The sequence below is a fragment of the Artemia franciscana genome, chromosome 19 (genome assembly GCF_032884065.1).
Source record: "Artemia franciscana chromosome 19, ASM3288406v1, whole genome shotgun sequence".
NCBI classification, from domain to species: Eukaryota; Metazoa; Arthropoda; class Branchiopoda; order Anostraca; family Artemiidae; genus Artemia; species Artemia franciscana.
In genome coordinates this window covers 32,622,217-32,631,546 of record NC_088881.1, presented here as the reverse complement: position 1 = coordinate 32,631,546, position 9,330 = coordinate 32,622,217, and positions in this window count along the sequence as shown.

The window sequence follows — 9,330 nt, the reverse complement described above, 5'->3', positions numbered from 1 at the left end:
AATCAGAGCACTTCAGTATAGAGTTTATTATTTATTTTATTTTCTTTATTTACCTCAAAAAATGAGGAGTAGGCTACAATATAAATATAAAGAAAAAACAAATGACAACGCTTACAATCGAAAAATATAAAATATTGATCAAACGCTTAAAAAGAAAAAAAAGATGTAAAAAAACCTGCTAAATAATTTAACCTGTAAATCATCAAAAGCCAGAACATACGACCCATACGACATAATCTCGAAATCTGTCTTACATAGCATATGCTGATGATATAATAATCATCAAATACATAATTTTCGGACCCTTCAGTCACTTTGAACAAAATGGCTTTCTAAAAATTTGGATTGGATGGGTTTTGGGGAAGTGGTCGGCGCGGGAGGGGAGTTAGTTGCCCTCCGATCACTTTCGACTATTAAAGAGGGCGCTAGCCATTTCAGTTTCCAATCGAATGAGCACTTTTTGAAGTTTCTAAGACAACAAATGGCCACCTCAAAATTTCTATCAGAGACATTTCCAGAAAATATGAGGTATATGGAGGGTAATCACGCTCCGATCACTCTGAATCTTAAAAAGGGCACTAGAACTTTACCAATCGAATGGTCCCCCTCCGAAGTTTATACGATCATCTTTTCTATATATACATTTTATGCCACCAGCGTATAACTTACAACCCTTGTCCTGAGGGTTGTAGGGGGGTTGACATCATCAACGACATAATTTCCGGCCCTTTCAACTATGTTGAACATTATGGCTATTTAAAAATTTTGATAGGATGTGTTTGAGGAAATGGTGGGCGTGGGAGGGGGATTGGATGCCCTCCAATCTCTTTCGACTCTTAAAAAGAGCACATGTGGAGGGGGGATATCCACCCTTTGATCAATCTGAACCTTAAAAAGGGCACTAGAACTTCTGATTTCCAGTCCCATGAGCCCATTCCGAAGTTTCTGCGATCAACCTTTCTATACAAACTCTTTGTGTCCATGGCATAACTTACAAACCTTGCCCTGAGGGCTATGGGCGGTCATCATCTTGAAAAACACAAATTTCCGGACCTTATTAACTACGGTGAACGAAATGGCTACCTCAAAATTTTGATTGGATGTGTTTGGGGAAATGGTGGGCGTAGGAGGGGGGTTTATTCGCCCTATAATCACTTTCGACTATCAAAAGGGGCACTCGCCACTTCAATTTCCGATCAAAAAGCCCTTCTAAAAGCTTCTACAACAACAAATGACCATCTCAAAATTTGCATCAGATGCATTTCGGGAAAACACGAGGTATATGTGGGGGGGGCTATCCATCCTCTGATCACTCTGAATCTTAAAGAGGGCAGTAGAGCTTTTGATTACCAGTCCAATGAGCCCCCTCCAAAATTTACACGATCACCCTTTCTGTATAAACCTTAAATGCCCCAGGGCATAACTTTCAACCCTTGCCCTGAGGGCTCTGGGGATTGATGGTGTCATCTTCAAAAACATTATTTCCGGGTCTTTAAACTATGTTGAACAAAATGGCTATTTCAAAATTTTTAGTGAATGTGGTTGGGGAAATGGTGGGCGTCGGAGGGGGGAAAGCCGCCCTCTAATAATTTTCGACTATTAAAAAGGGCGCTAGGCCTTTCAATTTCCAATCGAATGAGCCTTTTTCGAAGTTTCAATGACAACTCCCTCGGTGCGAGGTGCCCTGGTCTAAACAAATAAGAAAAAATACATTGTGCCCTCATCGAGCAGCGCTATTGTGCTGTTTATGATAACAGTATCCCAATACAATGCCCTTCTGTGTCGTGTCGGTACCCTCTACCTTCGATTAACGATCACATAATCATTAAGGCTCCAGCTGTTCTGTCAGAGGCACCAGGGCATCGGGGAAGATCATCGAGCATCCCTCAAATTTTCCGTTACGACATCCTCCCACTCTGGTTGGACATAGGTATTAAGGCTGCGCAGATCTGTCTGATAGTTGCGCCGTAGTGTGTTCCGGGACCTTCCGCTTCGACGGGTGCCCAATAGGCTCCAGGAATAGACAGCATTCAGAAGCCTTTAGTCGCTCATTTACGGAATATTTCTAATATACCTCCATCTTTGCACTCTGATAAAGCTGGTACAATTGAACGTGAGTAATACGAAAGTTATATTAAGTTATGGGTCTGTTTTGACAAAATACCTTATTTGTTACAGCTAGATGAATACATCTGAAAGATCATAGGTAACTGTTACCATTGTTCTTTTCTTTCCTGCACCAACATGGTAGCATCAAGCCCCCTAAAAAATATTTCGTATTTCTATTGGAATCCAATCTAGTTGCTCCTGCAGCAGTAAATACAAATCATTCGAGGCACTACTGGTTTGTCTGTCGCTTCCAAAGTTGTGCATGGCACTATGACTGATACCTTGCACTTTTAGCAACAAAATAGGCGATTAGAATTTTATTATTATCAGCTAATCAATCTAAACAAGGTTATGAAGTTTTCTTGTTCATCATGAGTTGCTGTCCCCACAGAAATACTCAATCATTCCTACCTGAATTTATAAATTCGATGTCGCCTAATTCTATGTTTTTTAACCTTTAGTGACAAGTATTCAATATTTCAAGCAAGACCAATTCAAAATGTCTAAATTCGTCAATCAATATGCCAATGTCTTTCACCAACGTCACGTTTGATTTTCAAAATTCTTATATTAACTAAATCCATGAAAGGTATGGTTTCTTAAAATACGCGTTTGAGGCTTAGAAGGGCAAGTGAGTAGGCAATCAACCAAGAGGAAAGCCACACCTCACTAAGGCACATCTTTATTAGCAAACGGGGTTGCCATCTGTAGAACGAAAGTTTTATTTTAGAACTGTTACAGAAAATTGCTTGACTATAGCACCGAAAATCGTTTTGTACCGCGTAAATTTGGAGGATTATAACGCTTTAGGAACTGACCGTGGTGGCAACGCTGTTCGTAAAATAAGACAAATTACAGATAGGTACATTAGGTCTTTTCATCAAAATACTGATCACACAACAACTTGACTCTTTCCGTAGAATAAATAGAAAAAACAAGTTTTTTCAACTGAAAGTAAGGAGCAACATTAAAAAATTAAAACGAACAGGAATTATTAAGTATATGAAGGGATTTGCACCCTCCTCAGTACCCCACTCTTTACGCTGAAGTTTTTAGTACTTTTAAAAAAGCGTCTTATAGTTCTAATTAAACGGTCCTTGTGTTTCAGGATTCATTCAAAATTCAAAATTTAAAGGACAAAATTCAAATTTTAACGGAAAGAGCGAGATGTTGAGGAGGGGGCAATCCTCTTGATATACGTAATAATTTCTGTTCGCTTTTACGTTTTAATGTTGCTCCTTATTCTCAGTTGAAAAATAACTTGTTTTTATCTAATTTTGGATCTTTTTTAAATAATGCCAGGAAATCTGGTCCCATCTCCAAGGAGAAATCCCCCTCCCCACGGAAATATCCTCTAGACAATTCAATCCTGGTAAAAGTTTACCCCGGACAATAACTCTTAACAACTCCACGTGTAAAATTGAGACGGAAAAGAGAAAGCAAGACACATCAAAAGAGTTTTGTATAAGAATTTTGGCCAAGTCCACCAGTATATAATTTCCCCTGAAAAATTCACTCTCTGGAAACTTTCCCCCTCATCGAAAAACCCCTGGCATAAAATTTCTCCCCTTCTCACCTGAAAATGTATTTGTGCATCCCAATAACAAATACTATAGTACAATAACAATAGGGTTTTCTGATACACTGAGTCTGGTGGTGTGATTTTCATTAAGATTCTATGACTTTTAGGGGGCGTTTCCCCCTTTTTTCGAAAATCAGGCAAATTTTCTCAGGCTCTTGACCATTAATGGGTAAGACTAAACTTAATGAAATTTATATATTTGAAATCGCCATAATAAGACGATTCTTCTTATATATCTATTGGTGTCAACATTCCACTTTTAGAGTTTTGCTTACTATTGAGCCGGGTCGCTCCTTACTTACAGTTCGTTACCACGACTGTTTGACCTTTTACGCTGCATGTCAGTTAGGCGTGAACGAACGAAGGTGCTCACAGCAATTTTTAAATGTTATTATTTTTTAATCAACCTGCAACTTCTTTATTTCTCATTATAATTTGTCTATTTTTGATGTGTTTCAAAGTTTCCTAAAAAAAAATTCCTACATGTGGCCATGACTATGGTAAAGTAAAGCATTTTGCGCCCCCTGGACTCATCTTTTCTAAGATTTTCCATTTGATCCTTTCATCATTATGACGTTTTTAGGGCTGTACCACATTCTAGTAAATGTTGCTTCGTTAAACCATAAAAATAAATACGCCAAAAAATTAGTTAAATTTGACAGTATTTGTCCATAAAAATTCAAACGCTAACAATCTGTTCATTCTCAAAAACAACTACACCTAATTAAGCTGTTTGATGCATCGTTTTTTTAGCTGATTTTTCATCCATGTTTCTTTTTTTTCTAATTTAACGTCCTCTTCTTCTAAAACCTGCATAGGCGAACTACGTATGGCGGACTTTTTGATTAAAAATTGAATTCCTTGTTTTTCCTAATTTTTTAGATGTATATGGTTGTGCAAGTTGCTTAACGAATTCAAACCATCAGATTTCATTTTCACTGACTTTGGTACTTCATAGTGTACGGTGTAACCCATAAAGTTTATGGTTAAAATGGTTACAGATATATGTGGTCGTTTAAAATCAAACAATCATATTTCATTTTCACTGACCTTTGTACTTTATGGTGTACAGTGTAAATCTTATGGTTTACATGGTTATAGATGTATGTGGTTGTGTAAGTTTCTGCTTAACTAATTCAAACCATCAGTTTTCATTTTCGCTGACCCTGGTACTTTATGGTGTACGGTGTAAACTATATGGTTTATGGTTTATATGGTTACAGATATATGTGGTTGTGTAAGTTTCCATTTAACCAAGACAAACAGTCAGAGTCAATTTTCACTGTCCTTGGTACTCCAAATATATTACTTGGCCTTGGTTAGCCTCTGCCCAGGCCACCCTTTGAGTTTTTGTCCCTTTGAGTTTTTGACCCTTTGAGTTTTTGTCTTGAGGAGCTTTAATGAAGAGAAAATTAGGATCCTCGTATTGCGTAGACTCTGCAATGACTTTTTGGTTTAGTAGGAAACAAATTATACAAAAGGTTTATTATCAGATAAAATGAATACAAAAGACAGTATACGCAAGAAAACCACAACCGAGTACAATATTAAAAAAAAAACATGTTCAGACAGTGTTGCCAGCAAAAGAAAGGAGTAAATATAAAACCCAAAATATCACATTTTTGGAACTATTTTTATCACTTTTGTCACCAAGAGCCCTACATGTTGCTACATTACCAGCACCATTGTCCACAATTAATACAATTAATTGAAAAAAAATCAGTCCCACTGCAATTACGAAGGCCATAAAACGAGATCGGAAGTCCGGGACCTAAAAAAAGAAAACAGCTTTAGTAAACAAGCTTGTGTGCAGGTTGTGGCCAGGTGGCATCCATTCATGAAAAATTAGGTGGGTGTGTAGATAAATTTTTAAAAGTCTCTGGGGGGGGGCAAACTTCCTTTTCAATCTTCATTGAAAAATACAGAAAAAGCTTTTTCGACAGCCCCCCTCGAAAAAAGGAGTTTTTCCAAAAGCTAGGAAAGGGGGCAAAACCCCCCGTATTTGACGCCACTGCTAAGGTCACCCAAAAATTCGTGTGTTGCAAAACATAAATTTAAAGTGAGAAAATCTAAAAAAAAGTGTTTAATTTTCTATATAGTTGTATCAGCCGTGACTTGACTGCATTACAGGTTTTCTTTTTTTTGCCAAATTGTCATCTGACAATTAATTGGTAATTTCTTTGAAGATGAATGCAGTTGATTGTCAACTTGCAAACTGATTGTAATTGTTTGTACAAAAGATGATTTTTCTTTAAACAGAAAAGACACTTTTGGTCAATTGTCATTTGTGCCTCAAGAACAAAAAACACACTTATTAGTCTTTGGTTTATCTCTTAGGACAAAAAGTATTTCCTTGTTTTAATTTTTCAGCCTATATTGCATACTGAAAAATCTCACTTGCAAAGACCAAGCTTAACCGTTACTTCAAAAATTAATAACAATAGCATTACTTCTATATGATAAATGTCATATTCATGAAACGTCATATAGAAATATACTATTTCTCAAAATATTAAATCAATCAACTTCTTATACTAAAATAGTTGTGCACTAAGTGAAGACACATAAAGTTAGGGCCCAAGAAGCTTAGGTGGGAGATTAGGTAGGCGTAGTGAAGTAATATATACAGAGATGTAGCTGAGAAGGAGAAATTATCGTAAACCTGATCATGGATAAAGCCTTAGTTAACGTCCGATTTTTAAAAAAGATTAAAACAGTAATATTTTGTCAACTAAATCATTTGCATTTCATTCTGAAAGATAATTGAGAGCCAAGGTGCATATAGATGAGGATAGATATCTATCACTGTTAAAGCCAATTCGGGACATGTGCTGATGGGCTTTAAAAGCCAATCTGGGACATGGGCTGCAAAAGGACATGGGCTGATGGACTTTAAAAGCCAATCTGGGACATGGGCTGTAAAAGCCAATTTGGAATATGGGCTGTTAAAGCCAATTTGAGACATAAGCTGTAAAAGCCAATTTGGGACATGGGCTGTAAAAGCCAATTTCGAACATGGCAAAAAACAAGACAACAAAAACACTTACTGATACTGTATAAGATACCTAACAATACCATAACAACAATAACAAAAATAAAAACACATAATAAGCCACATAATACCATAATGATAGCACAAGAAAATAACACTTGAAACTCGCACACTTGATAATAATAGTTAGAATAATAATATTGATTTAAAGCCACATAGGCTATGAACAATTTCTTATACTGCACTGCTTTTCCATTTACGAAAAACTACGCAAAAAAATGGGTTTTATTTTCAACGAAGTAGTGAACAAAAAATAAAAACAAAACAACACTTTAATTAAAAAAAAATATTCCGAATATTTTGTTCCTACGTCTGGGAGCCCTCCTTAACAGAAAAAAAGAGAAAAAAACAAGGTACTTTTAATAAATAACACGAAAAAAAACGGCAACAAAAGACACGAAAAGAAAAAAATTTTAATAAGAACAACTCACATTATAAACAAACTTCCAGCGCTGATGTTACATCAGTACTGGAAGTTTGTTTATAATGTGAGTTGTTCTTATTTATTTTTTTTTCTTTTCGTGTATTTAGTTGTCGTTTTTATTTCTTTATTTATGTCGTTTTATGTTATTTCTTCATAACAGTTTTTTTGTTTTTCCATTCTTTCGTTTTTTTCCGTTGAGAAAGGTTCCCAAACGTGGGGCCAAAATATTCGGAATATTATTTTTAGTTGAAGTGTTGTTTTGTTTTTATTTCTTGTTCACTGCTTTGTTGAAATTAAAACCCGTTTTTTTGCTTAAATTTTCACATAGGCTATGGTTAAAAAAGGAAAATAACAGAGAAAACAACTCAAACACAACCAATAACACATCAAGCACCTCCTCTTCCTTAGAAAAATCTCTCAATGGGGTTTTCCCAATTTAATATATTTTGCAATCTTTTGTATTATCCCATAATATTTTGATCGCATTACTGAGACCAAACTCACTTAACCCTCCCTGACTCCTCAACCACTCACTTGACTCCTTAGAAAATAACTTTTCTTAAATCCTGTAATTCAGCACAAAGAGCCATGAAGTGAAGCAGATACTCATCATTATCTCCACACATGAAAACCTGGATATTAAGGGCTAAAGATGTATTCTCCTGAAGAGGACACTTCCACTTGGTGAAAAATCTTTCGGTCCCTTGTCTTCAAACTCAAGAGTCAGCACCTCGCAAGTGTTAATTCAAAAGGCCTTTATATGACATTTTTATGCACTAAAGTTTAAAGATTTATTTTTCAGAGGCAACAATTTCTTCTTGATGAAAAATCTTTCGACTCCTGGCCTTCAAATTTAAGAATCTGCATCTCGGCTGGGGTAGTTCAGCACGCCGTTATGCAATCTTTGTTTGTCAGGCCGAGGTTTGAAACCTATATTTATGATGTTATTAAGTTCTATTAATTAATTCAATTCGTATTCCCTTATCTGGTTTGGTCTTTTAAATATGTAGATTTTTGTCTTTCTTGAATTATGTTTTCCCCACTTCTCATACATTAAAATAGCTGAGAGTTTTATACGTAAAGATTAGCATGGAAACTTGTCTGACGATAAAGATAATACAAAAAAAAATCCGTGCGAGGACGAGAGAATTATCTCCCCCTCCCCAAGACAAAGTGCAAAAAATTGCCTCTGCTCCTTCTCCACACTCAAACTGTCTCTGAAAGTTTCAAACGCGATACTTCAATCGTGAGATAAAACAAGGTAGAAGCATAAATAGATTTTTTCAAGCATTTTTACTGATAAAGCCATAGACAGAAGGAGGGGGAGGGGGAATAAAACCAAAAAAAAATTCTTCTACCATTACAGGCGCTGTAAAATAGACATGCTAGATTGTGCTGCATCGCTAATGCTTATTACACTTTAATTGACTGTTAATAACAGTGAAAAAACGGCTTTTCCTCTCTGTTTTCCAGAGAAATTGCTTACGGATTATTCTGGGTACCCGGCTGACTGACCGTATTTCAAACGAAAGCAAAACATTTCAAAATAGGGATGAAACCTTTTTATTGACAGTGAATAGATATAAAATTATTTAACTGGATATTTCGAACACATATACAGTGCTCATCATCAGCAGTAAAACTAAAAAATGATGAACACTGTATATGTGTTCGAAATATCCAGTTAATTAATTTTATATCTATTCACTGTCAATAAAAAGGTTTCATCCCTATTTTGAACTGTTTTACTTTCGTCATGGAAAGGCAGTGTAGTCTCCGAACTTATCTACGTTTTTCAAACAGTAGGTTGTGCAAAAACTGTGGTTCAATCCCGCTTTCTAGAGCTATAAGGAGAGAAAGGCTGAGATGGCTAGGGCACTTTCTTCGGATGAAGGATGACAGATTGTCCTTTTCGGCCAACCGTCAAGGCCTAAACGAAAAGCAGGTCGTCCGCGGTTGGAGTGGGAGGATGTTGTGAGAAAAGATTTAAGGGAAATAATAACTTCCTGGAAGGGTGTAAAGAGGGTGGCTTTGAAAAGATTAGGATGGAGGAGGATCGTGCGTAGCTGTGTTGGCCTCAAGCGGCTCTTTGCCGTGGTGAGTGGTTAGTAGTAGTAGAAGTAGTGTAAAATGAATGTCTTGTAGCATAATGCTCTACAATTG